Source organism: Ictidomys tridecemlineatus, chromosome 2, assembly GCF_052094955.1.
Source record: "Ictidomys tridecemlineatus isolate mIctTri1 chromosome 2, mIctTri1.hap1, whole genome shotgun sequence".
NCBI lineage: Eukaryota > Metazoa > Chordata > Mammalia > Rodentia > Sciuridae > Ictidomys > Ictidomys tridecemlineatus.
The window spans coordinates 186958725-186981737 of record NC_135478.1 but is presented as its reverse complement, the minus strand read 5'-3'; the positions used below and the strand labels follow the sequence as shown (position 1 = coordinate 186981737).

The 23013-nt window shown below is 34.2% G+C and overlaps 1 pseudogene; it reads left to right on the top strand.

Moving 5' to 3' along the window:
* Positions 1-685: 685 nt before the first annotated feature.
* On the top strand, positions 686-15105 carry LOC101955991 (phosphatidylinositol N-acetylglucosaminyltransferase subunit C-like; annotated as a pseudogene).
* Positions 15106-23013: the final 7908 nt, after the last annotated feature.

Here is a 23013-nt window from a genome sequence, read left to right as displayed (position 1 = left end):
GTTGATGATGCTTTTATTGAGCTTTTAATTTTGTTTATTTTTTTTTCTTTCATTTCAAGGATTTCTGTTTGGCTTTTTTTCAGAACATCTATCTCCTTATTGAAGTAATCTTTTGCTTCCCGTATTTGCTGTCTTATATCATCCTTTAATTCACATAACATTTTAATTATGTACATTTTGAACTCCTTCTCTGTAATTTCTTCTGTTATACTGGCCGTGGATTCTAATAATGTAGTATCCTGGTTTGTTTGGGGAATTTTCTTCCCTTTCTTTTTTATGGTGTCCGTGTGTCTTCCCTTCTAGCACTGCAGATCTGAGACATTACAGTTTTTACCCTATAGGCTTATAGTATCCCCTCACGTTTCCAGTACCTCTCTTTGATATTGCTTCTAAGTCCCAGATGGTGTTCCAAGCTGGGAGTTGCCCCAACTAAAGATGTCAAAGAAGGTGTCCCAAGATGGATCAGACTGTTTTCAGAGATGGGATGTTGGGTCCGGTGGGGCCAGGAAGTGTCATTGAGCGTCTTGTTCAGAGATGCATCTCTATGGCATACAGTGTTGTGGCTGGCCACTGTCTTCAGACCCTGTGTTGTGTCCCCAGGTTGGAGGCTACTGTGTGTAGGGGACTTTGGCACTGGTTGCAGTGTCCCAAGGTGAAGGCAAATGGGGTAGTCCCATGTTGATAGATGGCGGTCCACATGGGATTGGTAGTTGGAGTTCCTGTGCATGGGCAGCAGCTAGGTGTCCTGTATGGGAGTTGTGGCCTGAATACCAGCATAGCCCAGCATCCTGAGCAGATACAAATGCTAGTAGTCCTACTTTGGCACCGGGAAGTCCTGCGTGGGTGAGTGGCGGGAGTCATTTGCTAATGCTGAGCCCTGGAGACCTACATGGCACGGTGGCCATGATTCCTGTACAGAAGCAGCTTGGGGGGGGGGGTCCTTCAATTACTCACAGAGAAACAGTATTCCACTACTAGAATCCCAGGTCCCCGAACCAAAATGCAGCCTTCCTCTAGCCTACATTTTAAAGTAGACAGTTAATCCTTTTGCAGACTGACTTCATCACAATTACAAAGAAACAACTGTGAATTAACATAATTAATTTAATAACAGGAACTTGATTTTTCCATGAGACAAGGTCATTAAACAAGTAGATTAAGTGTTAATAACGACTTAGAGAAGAGGACATGCATGCTGAGTATTGGTGCAAAAGTAAATTAGCATAGCCATTATGAAAAAGTGTATGGAGATTCCTCACAAAACTAACAATGGAACTACCATATGATCCAGAAATCCCATTACTGGGCATTTATCTAAAGAAATTGAAGTCAGTATTTCAAAGGGTCATCTGTATTTCCATGTTAAATGCAACTTTATATAATTGCAACTTTATTAAGTTGCAATGTCAGATTGCAACTTTATCATAACAAACAAGATATGGAATCAACAGAGAAGCCCATTAGCTGATAAATGGATTAAAAATGTTCATATACACAATATTGTCTCGTTTTTCAAGGCCAAATATTTTTCAAGTATTTGGCCTTGAAAAATAAGACAATATTGTAATCTGTGAAAACTTGAATGATGACCGAAAATAGTATATGACTGAAATAAACCCAGAAAATAAAGACAAATATCCCATGATCTCAGTTATGTATAGAATCTAAAAAAATTGAACTGAAAGAAACAGAGAGTCTGATGATATTTACCAGAGGAGTGGCAGAAGAGTGAAGGAGAGAACAGGAGGGTGCTGGTCAAAGGGTGCAAAGTTTCAGTTAACAGAGGAATGTTTGAGATCCATTACACATCAGAGTAATTATCTAATAATAATGCATTACATATTTCAAAATAGAGAGTGTATTTCAAACATCTTACCACACACACACACAAAAGATACGTAAGGAAGGTGATGAGCATGTGCTTGATTTAATCATTACACATTGCGTGCTTATATCAAAGTATATAGCCAATAAATTTATACAATCATGATTTATCAAGTCAAAGATGACATTATTAAAAAATTTAAAAGGTGAAAAAGTTAAACTGCAAGAAAAATTCAGCAAAATGCAGAACTTTTATCAGTATTTTCCATGATACTGAATTTGATCCATAGCACAAATGACCATCAAAAGAATCTTATAATAATTGTTCATAATCAATCCTTAGTGACATCTTTATTTTAATTTTTTCAATATTTATTATTTATTTTTTTTTAGTTTTTGGTGGACACAACGTCTTTGTTTGTAGATGGTGCTGAGGATCGAACCCAAGCCGCACGCATGCCAGGTGAGCGTGCTACAGCTTGAGCCACATCCCTAGCCTGACATCTTTATTTTATATAATACTGAATCTGATCATCATCATATAATTCTGTCTCCTTTTACATTACCATGACTGAACCAGAAAAAAAATAGAAAAAAATTTATTACCCACTAAAGCCTCTGGACCCCAAAAACTATGCTAAAACCATTTATCCTTCTCATGTGATACTGGTAGTATTAAAAACTGATTTTATTGCTCTATTGTTATTAGTCATTTTCAGGAAGATCTTCATTTTGTGTATGTGTGTGTATGTGTGTGTGTGTATGTGTGTGTGTGTGTGTGTATTAGTAAGAATTCCAAAAAGTCACCTGCCCCTTGAGATTTCCCACATTAATCTTCAGAACTGTGAAAGAGATATGATATCACGGTGTCTAGCATGAAATGTACTAACCTGAACTGGATTCTTCCCCAGAGCTTTTAAATAAGAGCTTGCCCTGTGTCACATCTGTTCTTTTGGCTGTGAGAATCCAGGCAAAGATCCTGTTTGACTACTCAGACTTCTGAACCATACAACCGTGAGAAAAAATAAATTCCCAGTGGTTAAGTTTGCGGTCATTTATTACATGAAAATAGAAAACTAAGATAACTTTCCTCAGAAGTTAGGGAAAATAGAATCCTACAAAAATCTTAAAAAAGAAAACCCATTTGTTCATGGTTATTTATTGTTATTCTTACCAGATGGCTCGTACTTTTATTTTTGAATGGAAAGAGATAAACTTCAGCATCATGGGAGAGTTAAAAAATTTGTGGCAAGATTCCATGAAGAGTACACAATTTCTGCCCCGACTTTACATTAAAGACATTACTACAACTTTTTCCCCCACCCTGGAACTTTTACGTGGTCAAACCATACTGCTTTCATTTAGGCTTCACATAAAATCAGTGTCCACTGTATGCTACCAAACAACCCATGTCCTGGCAACTTGGAGTCTAGAATAGAGAGGGACATTGCAGAATCCCATGTTACTAGAGAGAATGGTTGGTATAATTAAAGTATTGTTTTTAATTTTACTGAGGGGAATTAAATATATAGTTAAAACATTTCAGTTTATTGCTGAAATTTCCATATGTTTGTAATTTTAAAAATGTAAAAAAAACAAACAAACAGGCAAATGGCCTCTTATATTTTGCAGGACTGAGAGCATACAAGAAGTCTTACTGTTGTCTTTATGTCTTCAAAATGCGAAAACAGTACAACTCAATTTTATTACTGTATGTATCATTTACCAGTGTTCTACAAAATGGAAATATTTGCAATTATGTACATTCTTATGATGATGCAGGTTTTTTTTTTTTGGTTGTTGTTTTTTAACCTCACAGGAAATTGACTTTGTGAATTATGTTAGAAAGATATTGCCAGGAAACAAAGAAGAGAATGTTAGAAAAATTTAATGGTGGCATTGTGAAACCTGTTAGAATAACCTTTTTAAAATGAAATAATAATGTTGAACATTAGAACATAGCACAGTAATGTAAAGTAATATGGAAACTGGAAAGATGCCTAAATGTGAGCAGACTAGACTATGGTAGATGTAGATCCATGAAAATATTTTAAAAGGAATAAAACATATAATGCAAAACTTTAGCAGAGGACAAAAGAGGTCACTGTATTTATAGGAAAGCTGAACATTTTAAAAGTATGAAAGCATGAGTCATGGCATTTGAAGAGCTTTGGATGTTGGCAGTTGGATCACAGAAGAGATCAGCCAAGAGGCCATTATTCACAAAATATGTGGGAAGAAGGAGCACATGTTTTGTTGCTTGTCTTAATGTTAAACATACTTAATTGGGACCAGGGAAAGGAATAGAAATTCAAATAGAATTTTAAAGGTGATATATGTATATATCATCTTTAACTCATATTGAGGGATGAGTGAAACACAGTAAAAGTTAGAGCAAAGGAAAAAGCATATAGAGTCATTTAAGTGAGTGGTACATTGGTGTTTCTAGTAATGGCAGTGCCATCCTTGAGTTTCTATTCAAGAATAAACGTATACATTTAAAAAGCAGTGGTGTGTGTGTGTGTGTGTGTGTGTGTGTGTGAACTTGTAGAATGTAATGTTCGCATTTGTCTCAAATATAAACTCACATCTAGATATCACTTTCCAAATCAAAATATTTTATAAATCTCAGTTATATTCCTCCCTGCCTTTTTATTTTCTGAGAATTATAATAAGTGACAAAGACAACATCCTAAAGATGATCATACCCTCCCCTTAAGCATCCTTATAGTAATTAGTGATGTGTAATAACTCACACATAACAAACAATGTTAATAGAAAACAAAAAGCAATGGCTGTAATAAGAAGCATTTAATAGACACCTTCAATGTGCTTATATGAGGTCTTCTACAAACTCCTGCAGGGATTTAAAATGGGTTGGGTCTTTAACAAATATTTCAGACTGTAGCAAAGCACTGATCTGCAATACTCTGAAGCTTGGGTTTCAAGGTCACACTTTAAAAAAAATGCCATCCTACTTTGATCTCTGTATCTACAACTACTAGTATGTTTTTATATCTGCAAATATTTTTTTATTTTTTATTGAGCCACAATTAACATGCAATGAACTTTATGCCTAAAGTATAAAATTGATAGATTTGGTACACACATACATATTAATATATACATTAATTTATAGTGTCTGCACTCTTCATATATACACACACAGAAGACTATCACTCTACTCAAGATAATAAATATATGCATCAATACTAAAAGTTTCTTTGCATACATTTTTAATAACTGCCTTCAATCTCTTATCTTTGCCAGGTTATCTTGATTTTCATTCTGTTACTATGGCTTATTTGCATTTATTTTATAGGAAAATAATTATACAGTTTAGATTTTTTATTCAGATTCTTTATCTCAGCATATTTACTTTGAGATTATATATGCTGTAGTGTGTATGAATAAATCTGCCATTTATGTATGATTCCATCGTATGCATTGTGAAGTTAGAAGGACATATTTTTGTGATATTTTGGAGTTGAGGCTTAATGAATAAATTTTACTGAACACTTGGTATCCTGAACTAAGGAAAACCTTGGGGAATTAATTTACAACTGTATATACAGAGTACTCCAACAAGATTTTCTGACTTTGAAGATGCATATTTATATTTTAAGACAAAGTTATGCCCAGGACCTTGGAAACATTTCTAGAGAATAAAAGCCAGGAACACTGCCTTATTTACCTGTTGGAAAGTTCTATTTTTATTGCAAATTGTTGAAATGAGAACCCAGAATCTTTTTCATCCCATTTCCAATGAGCAAAGGTTTTCCTCTGTTGTTTCAGAAGGCATCAGCTTCCTCTTCCCCTAAATACGAAGCAAAGAAAATCCATTCACACCATCCCTCACCTAGAGAGGTTCTGAGAACTGACTGAACAGATTGTTCCATCTGTCCCTTACAACATCATTACAGGGGTGAGAAATGGCACCATGGGTAAATGACAGTTAGGAAAATATTAACTATTGGGTCTCTGATCCAAACACCTCATGAACACATTCAAGATGAAGTTAAGGAAGATTAATATTAAAAATTTATAGTTTGTGTTTGTGTTGTATCATTCCCTGTATACTTTGTAATATAAATAATTTTCTATTTTTACACCAATTCTACATTATTTTGATTATTATAAACTTATAACAAATCTTAAATCAGATAGTTATTTCTATTTTATCTTTTATTTTAGTAATTTTTAGCTATTATGGGTCCTTTTCATTTCTATTTAAACTTGTGAATTAATTTTTTAACTTCTATAGGAAAATCTGCTGAATTTTATTTGAAAAACACTGTATCTATTGAGATGTTATGCAAGAATCACCATATTTATAATACTGACACTTGCAAACTATAAGCATGTATATAGGCATGCTATATAATTTCACCTATTTTATTCCCTAACTTCTCTTATCAAGATTTTGTAGTTTTCAAATTGTAATTTTTCACATCTGTTGTTGGGTTGAATATTTCATATTTTGATGCTATTTTAGTTGCATTTAAAATTTTCCACTATTTACTCTTTTGTTGCTAGTATGTAGAAAAAAATATATATATATAATGTTGATTTTTTATCCTGCAATGTTGCTAAATTCACTTAGAAGCTAATTTGTAGAATCCATGAGATTACAACAGGCATAAAGATGTTATCTATAACAAAATATATAGACAAAGCTTTTCTGTTTAAAAAAATTCCATTTGCCTTATTGCAGTGACTAGAAACTAGAATCTTCTGTAAAATGCCCAGTAGATGTGGTTAGCACATAATTCCTTCTCTTTTTTCTTATATTAATACACAGGCCAGTATTTCAACATTAAGTTGATATTGGCTGTAGGTTTATAAAAACTGTTTAACATCAGGTTGAAAAACTTCTACTTGGATCAATATTTTTACTAGGAAGGAATGTTAGATTTTGGTAAATAATTTTGCAGCATCTATAGAGATGTTCTAAAGTTACATGTTCTTGCTTTGATTGTTAAAATGGTGATTTATACTGATTCATTAATGTTAAGCCAAATTTGCGGTTTTGTAAAAAAAACCCAATTGATCTTTTTATATTATCCTCATGCTGTATTATATTTAACTTGCTATAAATTGTTTAGAAATTTTTATGTGTTCATGAGAAATGTTGATATCTTCTTCTCTTTTGTTGTAGTATCCATCTTATTTTGGTAGTGGAATGATTCTAGTCTAGTGGAATGATTCTAGAATTAGGAAGTATTTTTCTGCATTTCAGTTTTCCAGAGCAATATCTGCAGCACTGATGCTGTCCTTTCATTAAGTGTTTGATAGAGTTCACTAGAGGAATCATCTGTTCCTAGAGCTTTCCCTCCAGAATGGATTTTATTTGCAAATTCATTATTTTTTTAAAGAAACGGCGATGTTCAGATTACTTTTCATGAGTGAGCTTTAGAACTTGATATTTTTAAATAAATTTGTTCTAAGTTATTACATTTATTAAAGTAAAATGACTCATCACATTTTTCTTTTATGCTTTTACTACCATTGGAAATTGTGGTAAAGTCAGTGTTTTATCCTGTATATTGGTACTTTGTGTCTTCCTTTGGGGGGTCAATCTGGCCTGAAACTTAGAAAATATGTTGATTTTTTTGTAATGATTATCATTGATTTTATCTTATTTGTTTCTGTACTCTAGTTTGGTGACTTCTTCTCTAATGTTTATCTTTCAAATTCTTCTAATTATTTTGAGTATGGTTTGTTTTTATTTTTCTACCTTCTTTTTAAATTTTTAAAATGTCACAGATCTGATTGTATGTACTTATTTTGTACAACTATCTCTTGCCTCATTGCTCTGATTTTTGGGGTGAAAGTCAAGATGATAGGTTTGAGAACTTCATTTCTCAAATAAATATTTACTATTATAAACATATGCTAATAATGTTTCAATGACACTTAGTAATGTTTCAATGGCATTCAAAATGCTTTATTATATCATAATTTTAACTATTTAATAATTAATTCTAATTTCTTCTTGTTTGGTTTTTTCTTTATGTTTGAGTCATTTAGAAGGCTTTTTGTTTGTTTGTTTGTTTGGTTTTAATTTTGAAATACTTTTGGCTTCTTCCAATCTCCTTCTGCTATTATATCTATTTAAATTCCATTGTGGCCAGATAACATTCTTTAAATCACTTGAATAACTTGACTTCATTAAATATTATTTAATGACCCAGAATTTGGTCTGCCAATGCTGATTTTGTGCATACTTGAAGAGAATGTATATTCTTTTATGTTTGGGTAGAGTTTTCTAAAAATGTCAATGTGATCAACTTGATTGAATATATTCATAATATCTTCTATGTCCTTGCAGTTATCTACCTGCTTGTTCTGTCTGTCACTTATTCAGACAGGCATTGAAATCTTAAATTGTATTTTTACATTTGCCCATTTCTTCTTTAAGTACCATCAATTTTTCTTTATGTTCTTTGAAACTCTAAAAGAATTTAGGATTGTTATGTCATCTTTCTGAATTACTCTTTATTAACTTTAAATGGTTTTTTTTGTCCGTGGTACTATTCTTTGTTTTGCATGTATTTTGATATTAATATAGCTGTTCTCACTTATTTTACTTACCTTGATGTTCTCTAGCGCCACCCATTTACCAGTAAACGGCATAATTCAATTTCTCTTTTATATTCAGTAAAACGTCATTGTGTACATATACTACATTTTCTTTATGCATTCATCTGTTGATGGACACCTAGGTTGTTGTTTCTATAACTTGGCTATTATAAATTATGCTGCCACAAACATTGACATACCCAGTTTTGGGGAGGAAAAATACATTTTAAATCTCACTTTGAAAATGAGTTTTTCTTAACATTTATGAGACTAAATCAGACACGATTAGTTTAAACCCTGTGTGGACTTGAATCTGCAGGTTGTTTGACTTGAAGTAAATGCAGCTGATTGGGGCCAGTGGTACAACAAGGGCTTTGAGCACCCCACAATATGGCTAGGGTCCACCCATAGGAGTCTTGGAGGTCATTGTTTTCTTTGTCTCCTCAAATAGATAGTGGGCTTCTTTATCTAAAAGAAAGGTCACAGGCCTTGTGGTGGGAAGTCTGACTTCATCTCAGAAGCTATCTCATTTTCAGAATATAATTTTTATACTAAGAGAAAAATGTAATCATTTATAGAATAATAATGAGGGTTAAATTACCACATAAATTAGTAACTCATCACAAGACTAAGCACTTATTAGGCTACTCCTAATTATACTCTTTCATTTGTCCTTTAGTTTATCCACAAGGCCAAACACAAGAGTTCTCAATACCAGTTGCATATCTGAATCACCTGTAAAATAATTTTTAGAAATTAAAAATGATAAAGTTATACCCCAAACCAAATGTTTCATAGGACCATAGCATTTATATATAATATTGAAGAATTCTCATAACATGATCAAATGCAAAGTAAGATTTAAACATTCTGGACTTAGCACAATGCTGAGGTCTCAATAAATAAATATTGGCAAATTGGTTGTCTAGTAATAGAATTAAAGAGACATGATAAGGAATTTTACACATAGGGATGTCATCTACCTGGAAAGACCTGCAGAATATATGGTGTCTTGGGTAATAATGCATGTAATATTTTATAAGATCATTAACAATTATTAGTTGTACAGTTATAGACTAGCTGCCAGGCATTTCAGCATAAAAGTATTTCTTGTAGGCTTGGAAAATAATAATCAAGGTCAGAAACTAAATGTTTTGCAATAGCAAGGGAAATTAATGTCACATAGAATTAGTGTTTTCCACCTAAGTGCTATTTCACTGAGCTGCATAGCACATGTCCTTCCTTGTAAGACTTGATGAACATACTTTAAGAGAAATAACCTAATAAAGGATAAAGCTACACTAAAGACTCAATTTTGAGATTAAATATAACTTTCAGTTCATCTGACACAGATATAACAGTACAATATTATCTCTTGCAAATACATACATCGTCTCTTGACATAAAAGGTTGAATACTATTTGCATGTTTCCTTATTATGTTTATATAATCAAACATAGACTTTCTAGATTTATCTTGGGGAAGAGGGTTCCCAGGGCAAGTAAGTATATAGCTTCTAGAACACCCTTTGGTAGATAGATTTCTTCAGTGTCATGCTCTGACATTTTGAGTAGGTGCCTTAAAAAATAGCTGTGCCTTGATAAATATTCTCAGATAATGACAGCTGTAGACATAAAGGATTCTGAAGAAGCAATTCTGATCTGGTCAGCTGTTGAGAGGAAGGAATGTCCTGGGATGTGCAGCACTGGCTTTTACAAGATGTCCGTACTTCCTGTGGCTCCTGTAGTGGGCAGCTGCCCAGAGGGAAGATAAGGAAACTTCAGTGTCTGAGTTAATACAGAGCTCTAGTCTCTGAAAAAGAGAACAAATTTTTTTTTCCCAATATAATCTCATTTGACTTTGTTTAAATAGCACTGGTTCTAGTGTTTCCCTTTTACTGAGGAGGAAATTGAACGTCCAGCCCTTTAATTCAAATGAAGCCACCTTGCTAGGATGTCACAAAGCCAGAATCTGAATCAGGTTCCCCCAACTCTCAAAATCAGCATGTTTCATGGCCATGGTTTGCTGAATCCTGCTTAGTGAATGTTTCAGAGAGGAGCGAGGTCCTGGGAATTGGAGTTGTGTGTCTATTGGAGTCACACATAAAAGATGAGGACAGGAGACCAAACTACTTGACCATTAATGTCTGTTTTGGTTTGGGTATGAGGTGTCCCCCTAAACTCCTGTGTTATAGGAACATTCAGAATGCAATGAACATCAGTGAAATGATCAGAGTTCTAACCTAAATAATTCATCTTAGTTTGAAAGGACTGGCTAAGTTGGAGGAGCCTGACTGAAGGATGTGAGTTACTGAGAACCTGCTCTGGAAGGATGTGTCTTCCTTACATCTTTTCCCTCTGTGCTTCCCAGCTGCCTTGAGATGAGCAGCATTTCTGCCTCACTTTGGCCCGGATCAATAGCATCAGCTGAAAAAGGCCTGAACCTCTGAAATCCTAAGTCAAAATTAACTTTCCCTCCTCTAAGTTATTCTTGTCAAGTATTTTGGTCACAATGAAGAAAACCTAATGTAATGACATTACAGAGCGAGGCAGCCTTGAAGGAGGAGTGCACAGCCCTCTAATGTACCTGTCCTTAGAGTTTCACAAAGTAATGCCTTCCAGACAGAGGAGGCCAAGGCATGTTCTTGTTTTTGTTTTTGTTTGTTATGTTTTTATTGTTGATGGTGCTGGGGATCAAAGCTAGGGCCCTGGGCATGCTAAGCAAGCACTGTGCCTCTGAGCATCCTCTCCAGCCTACTAAGGCTTGCTGTTTTACAACTCCAAGCTAAGAATATTTTCCACATTTTTTAAAAAAGTGATGAAACAAGGAATATTTGTAGCTACAAATCATAAAATATTTATTATCTGAGACTTTACAGAAGAATGCCTGCCCACCTTAGTCCACGTAGTCCTTCTGCAACTCTCACTGGAGGAGGAAAGAACAAGTTCCTCAGGATATCTGGTGAACTTGAGATAGACAGTCTAGATAATAGCCAGAGTCATTTTTGCTACCCTAACAAGTTGGTGCCCTAATGATGTAAGTGTTCATTCATCTTCTAGTCCTCTTTATTTAAAAGGATTGGTGGATGTAAATATAATAATACATTTAATATATATTATTTAACTATATATTACTTAAATATTTAATATTTACATGTAATAAAGATACCATCAGATAGTGGAATGCAGTAAGGTGGAATTTGGAGACCAAGCCAAGTAGTGACACTCCAGCTTCCAGGTTTATTGGTGTAATAAGGCTCATTTCCAGGTCCTGGGGAACTGAATCATACACACACACACATACACACACATATGTATATATATGTGTGTATATATATATATATATCTCAGGAGGTGGTAACTGCTCCTTATAACCTAATTGTCTAGATAAACATATAAAGGAGAGTTTGTTGTTAAAATAATTACAAATAGATATACATATTTTCTGAATTGTATTTTAATTACATTTGGGGATTTGCATAATTAAAGGAAAAATATCTTCACTGACATTATCATGAGATGCTGCTTTTTGTTTTCACTTTAAGATTTTCAAGTTTGCTCTATTAGACTACATTTTGTTATATGAACCAACACATAAGGATTGAAATTGCTGAATGTAAGAGATCCCTAAAGGACACAACTCATAAAATAAAGTAAAAAACAATACAGTGCCTTGAAATTCATACTTTTGGCAGAAATAAGACATTTTACAGGGAGAAATTTTAATGGATTCTATTCTTTGAAACATTTGAGCAAACATGGAACAAAATTCATCAAATTTACTATCAAATCTATTCGATGCAGCAGAAAAATTGTCCCAAATTAATTCTCACAAAAAAAGCTTTTCCTGTCAACAAAATAAAATAAAATGTTAAAAGTATTATGTGAACAAGATATCAGATATAATAAGCATGGTATCCAAACCCACTGTGAATTTCAATAAAAGTAAATCATAGCCCTTGATTACAAGACACCTGTGATTTCATTCTTCCCTGTAGCTATTTTACTCATACATGATAACAGGGGGAAAAAAAAGTACAGTAAAATTTAAAAGAAAAGCAGAGCACAGTGAGAGAATATTAAATAACTCAGTCAAATTACATAAAGAAGTGAGACACACACGAATTACAGTGAGTAACAGATATTTGAATGAAAATTAAACTTCAGTGGATTAATGGTAACTTGGATTTCCAGCTTTGTGGCTGGAAAGATCAAAGTGATTATAAAACAAAGTCGGCATTAGAAATGTCAAAGAGCTAAGGAGATTCTGGGTGTCCTTGGGACTCCTTTCCTGTTCACACTGGCCAGTTTCAAAAGGTGTGAGTGTTTGGGAACATCAATGGGAACTTGAACATGCACTCTTTATTTATTTTTTTTTCTTGTTATTGTTCCTGAGTTTTTTTTTATTAGTTGCTCATGACAATACAATGATCTTGACATATCATACATTTGATTCAAATGGGGCATGAATTCCCATTTTTCCACGTGTACAGATTGCAGGATCACATTGGTTATACAGCCACATATATACATACAGCAATGCTGGTGTCTATTGTATTCTGCTCCCCTCCCCTCCCCTCCCATCACCTCTCTCTACCCAATCTACTATGACACATTTCTCTCTCTTTTTTTCCCCCTTAAACCATCATATATGTAATTTTGTATAACGATGAGAGTCTCCTAAGCACTCAGTCTCCTAAATATGATGTTCAGTATAGGTTTCTTATAGACACTATTGATCAAATCAAGGAAGTTTTTTTTTCTATTACAATTTTACTGAGAATTTTATCAGGAATGGTATGGATTTGTTAAGTGCTTTTTCTGTGTTTATTGAGATAATAATATGGTGTATGTTTGGTAACAAAGTGAATTACATGGATTTACTTTTTTATTTAAGTCAACCTTGCATTCTTGGGATAAATCCCACTTCTACATGATATATTATCCTATTTAAGTATTGTTGAATTCAATTTGCTAAAATTATGTTTAAAATGTTTATGTCTATGTTCACGAGGAATAGTGGCCTGTAAATTTTCTTCTTAGAATGTCTTTCTCTTATTTAATTTATAAAATGAATTTAATAGTATTGCCTTCTCTTAAATTGTCTGAGTTTATCTTTTTTTATATTGGTTGTTCAAAACATTACATAGCTCTTGACATATCATATTTCATACTTTAGATTCAAGTGGGATATGAACTCCCATTTTTACCCCGTATACAGATTGCAGAATCACATCGGTTACACATCCACATTTTTACATAATGCCATATTAGTAACTGTTGTATTCTGCTACATGAGGTGGGAGGGAAAGGGAGAGTAAAGGGAAATTGCATGGACATGGAAGGAGACCCTCATTGTTATACAAAATTACATATAAGAGGTTGTGAGGGGAAAGAGAAAAAAAAAAGTAGAGGATAGGAACATGCACTCTTTAAAATTTAGATCCTAGCAGGCATTCAATTCCTTTAGAAAACTTGAATGTTTTCATTGATTTTATTGTTTTTAATTTGTTGTTGTTGTTGTTGTTTGTTTGTTTGTTTGTTTTGAAATTACCCTGAAGACAATTTATGGAAATGGTACAAAAAATGTACCATTAAGGTATTTCTAGGAACTACCAGGCAGCAATTTGGCTGAGTTGTCCTGCCTCAGAGAATTAATCTCTCGTGGGCCTAACTCGGGTTGAAAATAAGGAAATGTTGGTAGATAACAGCATGGAATTTCCAGAGAAGTCTTATTTCAGAATTTCATAAAGAGCAAGCACCACGTGGACTTTTTTGAGGGAGATTGAATTGGCCTGAATTTAAGGGATAGGATAAGTGTGCTCAACCTGTAACTAGCACCAGGGAAGCCAAGTGGCAGGTGGTCTTGTATGAGTGGCAGCCCCTTCCCTGATACCTGCATGGATGGGTTGCTGGAAGAGCTCTGGAAAAACATCTTTGCCTGAAAATATCAAATTGGGCTGTGGGATTGGAGTCCAGTGTGGTGACAAAACAGCTGTGATGCATTTGTGTTTTTGTGTTCATTTAATGACAAGTGGATGAGGGTCTTCTGACCTCCCACTGGGTTTTTGGAACTGGCCTAGTATCTTCCTTGATGGTTTATGCTTCGGTCCATCTCATTGATGGAGGTGAAGGGCAGAAGAAGAGGGCAGACCCTGTGGATTGACCTGAGAGTACCCTTGTCTTCATTATTTTCACTGATGGATTTTCACCAGTGCTGAAGTCCCTGACAGAATCCGTTAACACTGACACCCTCTGTGCCATGTCAGTGTTCATGCTGTTGAGCCACCTCATCTTTTTTGACTATGGGGCTAATGCCATCATTGTACCTAGCACACTCTCCTTGAACATGGCCATCCTTACTTCTGTCTGCCTGACTTCACATCTTCCCCAGTGCCTGTGTGCCTTCATCATGGTTACATTTAACCATCCAGATTTTTGCACTATTGCCCATGTTACAGAAGAAACTGAAGGCCTGTACTCTCTGCAGCTATATGGGGGTCACACTGGTTTTTTAATTCTCAGCCTTGGGAAGTCTGCTGTCCATTACTGCTGTGGGAGCCATAGTCTTTGCTCTTCTGCTGGTTTACATCTGATGCCTCTGCCCTTTCTACCTGATTCACCTGCAGTTTTTGAAGAACACACTCATGGGCCTTGGGATGAAGCTGAAATCAAAGACTTGTCCAAGTTCCTCAGCTAAATTAAGGACCACGTATTACATTATAAAGAATATTAGACCGAATCCTAACCAGCATCAAATCTGAAGGCAAAGCTCAGTCTGAAGCTGTAGGCTGATGTGGATGAGAGAACAGAGATCAGAAGAAACAGTTAACCAAAGGCCTGGGTAGTGAATGTGCTTACCCATTCTGTCATTTTATGATAAAAATGCTTTCTTGTGCCCTCTTGAATTACTGCCTCTCATCTATTATTCACTATAGCAGATGTGGTCTCTATTAAAAAAGTAACAACACGTATACACACATATGTGCACACACACAAATACTGTCCCACAAATATTGCCAATGTATTTACCTTATAAATGTACCTAGTGCTCTAAAAAATTCTCTAAGCTACTCTTGCATTATCAAATGTTGTTTTTATGCTAAATGTTCTTATTTTATCATTTTTATATATTTATTATTTAAATACTATTCTTAGATTAAATGGTATATGATAAAAAGGTTTGATTTTGGGTTTCTCTGAAAACTGAAAGAACTGAGCCCAGTCATCCCTTTCATTCATATTATTCCTTGAAACATATTCTTTCATTGAATTTACTGTCAACTTCTGAAAATTATCTTTTATTTTGTTATAGAGATATTAAAATATACCTGATACATCCAGTAACATAAACTTTAATATAAGCTTATAAACAATAACATAAATCTTATGGTCATATTTTTAAAGTAGTTACCATTTTGTTGTGTTAAGAACTTTATTATAGCCAGTTAAGGTGGTGCATGCCTATAATATCAGTTGCTTGGGAGGCTGAGGCCGGAGGATCTGGAGTTCAAGGCCAACTTTCAGGAACAGCAAGGAACTAAGCAACTCAGCGAGACTCTGTCTTTATCTAAAATACAAAATAGGGCTGGGGATGTACCTCAGTGGTCAAGTGCCCCTGAGTTCAATCCCTGGTCCCCACCCCCCCAAAAAAGAACTTTATTGACTGAAGTAATTAACTAATAATTATCCAATTGTCATTTAAATTATTCTAACAGTTCTCCTGAGTGGCATAATTGCATTCTATTTCTAATTCAAAAATTGAATTTTATTACACTTCCTTATTCCCATGAAGAGCTTAGTATGGCAAGGTTAACAGTAAGGAAAAGGTGAGGTATGGGAGAGGCAGAAAAACCTGAGAGAGGTGTTTTTGTTTAATTAAATTTTAGGTTTCTGTGAAATTTTTTTGAATTAAATCTTTTTGATTATTACAGATACTTATCTTTAATTCTAACATGAAATTAGAAAACTAACAATTCAAAGCATATCACTTTGAAAATAAATCTGTGGGCTGTTATGAAAACAAAATCTGTGCAATAATAATACTTCTGGGTTATATTTTTAGTGATGCTGTCAATATGTAAAGTGTAGTTAGGAGCACACCTTCAATTTCCTCTGTAGAGATTTTACCACCATCTGTTACCATAATATATCTTGTGTCCCTGGTTAATGATTTGTATTTGTTTGATGAACTCTTACAATATAGTTGGGACTTTGAGAACAATAGTCTTTGTCAAAAGAATTACGTATCCAGCTAAGAGAAAAAAAAAAATCAAGGCATCATACTAATGGAATCATTTATTTATAATTTAACACATTTTGAACTATTAAATGACAAAAATTGGGCCAGAGGTTTTCACATATTTTTCCTAATTTTATCATCACAATGGCTTTTGAATTTAGACGTTATGCTAATTCCTATGAGGAAGCACACACTCAGAGGGGCAACTTTACCACCTTAATATGTGGCATTGTCTGGATTCAATGACAAATCTTCAAGCCAAGTGTTCCTTCCCTGATTTTATAATAGTCCAAAATAAAACGGAAAAAAAAAAAGATAAACAAATTACTGCAGTTGCTGGAAGCCCCATGTCTTCAGATGAAGGATAAGTGATTCAATTTCCCAGCGAGAGAAGAGAACTTTTCTCTTGATTGTCCTTGAACGAGAGAAGAAAACAATAAGGAAAAGTTTTGTTCTGGGACCTCATGAATATTTTATAGGAGAAAGCCTTTTCAGGTTGTAGAGTGTGGTTCAAGTCAGACAGGTCCACACCAGGCTCCTGAGAGCAGAAGGCAAGAGAATATAGTAAATAAAACCATGTGCATGACAAACCTTCAACTGGCTATGGAGGAGGAGTGACACCACCAAGGAAGGTGAGAGCTTGAGTTGTTGTAGCTGGCCATGTTATAAAATGAGCAAGGGGATGTGACTGTTGCCTTGATGAAGCCACATCAGAGTGTCCCCACCCTTGAGAGATGATTATGAGTTACAGATGAATGACTTGCTTCTTGTTTTCCCCAAGCTGCACTGAATGCTGTGCAGAGCACCCGGTGAATTCAGAGAGAATATAGTCCTCAGTGAAAAAGCCCTAGTGACACTATCTCATGATATATGAGAGCAATTTACAGAAATAATTAATTGCAGGTGCAGCTACATGTCTCTGAAAATATAAGAAAGGAGGGATTCACCAAGGTTGCTGAGTGATGTATAAATTACATATATCAAGTTTCCTTAGGTATCCTGGTTCCAAGACTACCTTTAGTCTCTGAGGCATCAGCCACAGTCTATTACACAGGATCCCACTTGAAATCACTGCTGAAATATGTCCATAGCTCTAATGGATTTGTTCAATTCATTGCTGGAAAGAAACTGAAAAGCTGATGAAAACTGTATCATTTTCATTTATTTAAATGGCTTTTAGGTCCATGCTAATAAATTTTGAATCCATAGTTCATAAGTTTTGGTTTAAGTACATAATTCTTATTTTGTTTACTGTCTCGAAAGTCTTAGCATAAAATGTTACTTTCATCATTTTAGAACTTTAAGAAAAACTCTCTGCCAGTTTTAATTAAAGGATGTTTCTCTTTCAACTATTTTAAGAAAAGCCCCCACTTGCCTTTTGTTTACTTATTTAAAAAGGAACACAGGAGGCTAAAAGCAAGTAAGGAGAGTTTCTGTTTCTACTTACTTATCTATCTCCATATTATTAGGATGAAAATTTTATTAGGGGTAAATAATGTTATAAAGACCATGGGAAGTACCTATCAGAGGATATCATTATGTAACACAATGTGCAATACGCCAAGATTGGATAATTCTAAACTAATTGTAGTTACTCGTTGGTTATGGCCTAAATATGTTATTTAATCTGAGCCTTAGTTTTCTTGTTTATAAAATGGGAATAATGCCTTTTTTTACATTGCTGATACCACATTTATTTTCAAAAAGATGATTTGGAGGGTTCATGATACCATTTACATAGAAAATTTAATTATTGCTAACTAATATCCTGCTAGTTAAAATGCATTTATATTGAGCAATGAAAAGATTTTAGTTTTACCTCTTAATACTTTCAGTGTAAGTCCATGGTATGCACATGGTTTTATTTTTGAATAGCAAGAGTAGAAGCCAGGGTATGATGAGGCCTTCCCACTCTGTGCTGGGAAGAACCTACTCTCCCCCAGCCCTCACCCCCAGCACTATTCTCTGAAAGCTCACTTTTGGAGATCCTTTAATCAAACTGGAGAATGTTCATGGGCAAACAATGAAAACATCTCTGGGTCACTGTCCCGAAGTAAGTGTCCGGGAGAGGTGCCGAGAGATGAGAATGTTTCATTTGGAGAAAGAAGGAAATAGAAACTCAATTTTGATTATTTTAAGAACTCAGATATATAAAAGGATTGGGTGGATTTTAAGTAGTTTTAGAGTTTAGGACTAAGGATGAAAGGTGGATATTATGAAAAAAAAAAGAAATATTAACTTAATGCATAATAATTTCCAACAATTAAAGCACATCTCAAAATGAGTCAAACTATTTTTTTGAGAGAATGAATTCCTCAATCTTGTAGGCTAGATAGATGCTATGATGAACTTTCATAAAGGATTTTACAGATTGCCTCTTATAAGATTAAGACTGTTTTACACTCATATTTGAAGATTTATATTTCTATCACTCTTTATTATAACTATTAGCTGATATTTAAATTTTATAAAATCATATTAATGTTCTCTTAATTATTTCAAAATGTATGAGTTTATTTCTAGAAAAGTACAGGTGAAAACCATACATATTTCATCATTATAGTAATTTAGTTCAATATATTTCCTCAGTTACTCTTGTCTCTATCAGGTTTTATATCCTTAAAATATCTTTTGTATTACTCATAAAATAATTTGTTGGTGTCTTCTTTTTCTCTGCCATATTTTCTGAAATGTTTAAGAATATTTTTCACCTGCAATATTATATTAAATTAAATTGTTCACTTTTTAAATGTTGAAGGTATCTTGAAGTCTAGTCTGACAAAATTTGGGTATTGTTCTTAATTTTCCTCTAATACCCTTGGCTAATATTTGCTCAGTTTATGTTTGTATCTTTCCAAAAGAGCAAATGAACAAATAAACAAAAGTTGTCTCTGGCACTCTCCTGGCATTTTGAGGTAGGTGTTATTTGTAGCACATCTTTCCTTTGTTTTGAGCTGAATTTTTTCTTCTAGTTGCTTCATCTGGATGTATTTCCTGGTGCCGCAAAACTAACGCCCTTACACATGAATGGCTTTTTGTACACTTAAACATGTTGACCTTGTACCTCACCTCCAATCATGTATTCTCTTTTTTCCACTGGGTTTTCAGTGTCTTAGTCATGTTGGTACCCCCTCATGAATAATCCGGCATATACCCACTCTAGGTATTTTGTTCAGAAGCAGGTGTAAGCCTAGTGTGATATGATGGGGATGTCAAGAGAAAGCAGGTCTGTGTCTTCCCTTGTCATATTTATTGCCTGTAATTCTGTTAGTGCAGTCTAAGCTTTAAATGATTTTTGGTAGCAGACAGAACTTACAGTTCACTCATTTATTTGTGCTTTTGACACATATTTAATGAATATCTACTGAGAATAAGGCCTCCGTTTTAGGCAAGCCAACAGTGAACAGTGAGCTTTCACATTTTAGTGAAAACACGTCATTCTTTATTCCCTTAGCTCTCTTTCAACCATGGTCTTTATTGGAAATTATAAAATATATTTTTTAACAATGTAGAACTTTGAATTTTTCAGATTAAATTTCATAGATGATCTTTTGTTTTAACATCACTCCACACATTTTGTATGTTATTTCAGCCTTTGAGAAACTATCTTCATATCTTCTTGAAACCCCAGTTATTTTAGGAAGTGTCCTCTGAAGTTGTACACTTCCCTATTGTAGTTATCAGTGTTCTAAATGCAAAATATTAAAAATATAGAAATAACATTAATAAAAGTGTAGACCACAGAGAATAAAATTTTAAAATAAAAAGATTCAACAAATACCTATTCATAGGGTAGAAAAACATTGCTGAGTTCCCAAAATTTCATTAGCTGTTGTAATACATCGAGAATTAGACCAAAGCAGTCCCTGTGTTCTTGAGGTTTACAGGCCAGTGGAAGAGACTGGCATGAATCAAATAACCCAAATAGTCATACAAATATATTTAAAATTTCAATAATATATATTTAAAGTATATATTATGACATATATATTTATAAAGCATCTGTTTTTTAGAGATACATACTGAATTATTTTAGACAAAGTGGGAAATGTTTCAAACTAATCTGGAGGGAATTGGATGAGGTTATAATAAAATGAAACTGCCAAGAACTACTATTATTCCAACAAATAGTTCAGGCTGCTGTAACAAAGACCATAAATTGTGTGGCTATGAACAACAGAAAACATATTCCTCATTTTTCTGGAGGCTGGAAAGTTCAAACTCAAGACTAGAAGATTCATTGTCTGGTTAAGAGATCTGCCATCTCTTTGGTGCGTCCTTATACAACAGAAAGGATGGGAGAGCTCCTTATGGACTTCTTTATGAAATCACATCCCATTCACTAGGGCCTCACCACTAAATTGCTGCCCAGAGTCCCTTTTTCCTAATACCATCAGCCTGAGGGTTTGAATTTTTAGGACATGAATTTTGCAAGTACATGTGCATTCTCATCATAGCATTGGGTCTAGATGATGGGTACATTGTGTTGTTCTCTCTGGTTATGTACATCTCTTCATATTTGCTATATAAAAAGTGGCAAACAAGAAAAAAAGTCAATTCTGACAAGTGGAGAGGAGAGGTAGTCAGTTTTCTGACAGTATCTAATAGAGAAATTTGATAGAGTCAGGGATGTAAAGAATGGCTGGTGATGAAAAGTGACACTTAGCATTAGACTGGAAGACTGCATAGGAGTATAGGGAAGGACAAATCCAGAGTCATCCTGCAGAGGAATAGATGCCAGTCTGACAATGAGCCAGAATGGCTGGAGGGCTTGGGGTTGAGAAGGGAGAGCAGAGTGGTAAATGAAGCTGGGGTGAGGTAAGGTGTCTTAATAGAAACAATAACCTGCTTTGTGAAAACAGATTTAGGGAGCTATAGTGATGCAGAGGGATTACTAACAAGCTGCCCAGGTTCTCCAAATAAAACTTTTTACATCAACATCCTTGGTTTAGACAAATGGACTTCCATGTCGATTTTATAATGATTATCCTACAATTCCATCTGCTTCTTTCCAGCTTCTTTACTATCTTCTTGGTGCAAGTCGCCTTTACCTCCTGCTGGAACAGATAACAGTCTGTACTGCAGCCATATCTACTATCCACATTCATTGCTCAGGATGCTCAGCCTGAAACTCATCCTTTTAAAACTTGTGTACCTTATGAAGATTTCTAGGTATAGAAGAATTCTGGCTATTATATTTTAATTCAAATGTCTATATATGTGGGTGGTAGGATTGCCAGATAAGACACAGGACATCCAGGCAAATCTTAATTTCAGATAATCAATATACAAGTATAAATTTGTCTTAAAATCAAAATGTAACTAAAATATGGAATGCAAAATATTTAATGTATACTGTCATTAACATTATTTACTATTTATTAGAAATTCAAATTTAATTAGCCATCCTATTATTTTTTTTCTATTTGTTAAATCTGACTGCTTTTATGAGTTAAAAGGTAAGCATATGCTTGCTAATTCAAATCCTCTATTTTAGGAATAATGGAAACATGACATAAACATATTTCCAAATATATAGTAAATTAAAATGAAATGTCATATCTAATACATGTGACAAAATCATTATTTTTGAATACAAATAAGTATATAGTATTTATATTGACATACAATGTTTCACATGTATGGGTTTCCATGTAGTGTTTTGATATGTATATGCATTGCATAATGTTTGAATCAGGATAAGTTTATCTTCTCCTCAAACATTTATCATTGGTTTGTGGTGATAACATTCAAAATCGTTTCTCCCAGCTTTTTGGGAAATATGCAATACATGATTATTTTCTATACATACCCTACTATGTGATTGCATATCATATGTACAAAATCATTGTTCTGTCTGCTCTCATTAACAAGATTGGATATAAAGAATGCTGCTTGGAGGGGAGCCTGCACAATCTCATCTTTGTATCTGCTTTTAAAAATATTTCAGTTGGACCATGTCTTGCCCTGATTCCTATCTTTGTTTCTATCATCGTGAACAGAGACTTACACTGTACAGTGATGAAGAGGAGCCTCAGCAAAAATAGGATCAGCAAAGAGGTCTCTTTAAAGATGTTCTAGAAAGAGTTGATTGTAAAGTGACATGAAAGTGACTATCTACTGCTTGTCTTCCCACTTTCCCTTTCCTGGTTCTGTGCCAGCCGTGCTGTGTCTAAACTGACAAGGCAACTTAGCACACTGTGAAATGAATCTGAGGTGGAGCACTGAATTCAAAGGGAATTCAATGCCTCCTTTTAATGTAGAAGCTATAAATATTTATGAATAAAAAATTTCTTTTAAAATTGAACATTTTAAATATAGATTTTTTTTTAAAAAAAAGCACTTTCTTGTCCCTGTTAAAAATGG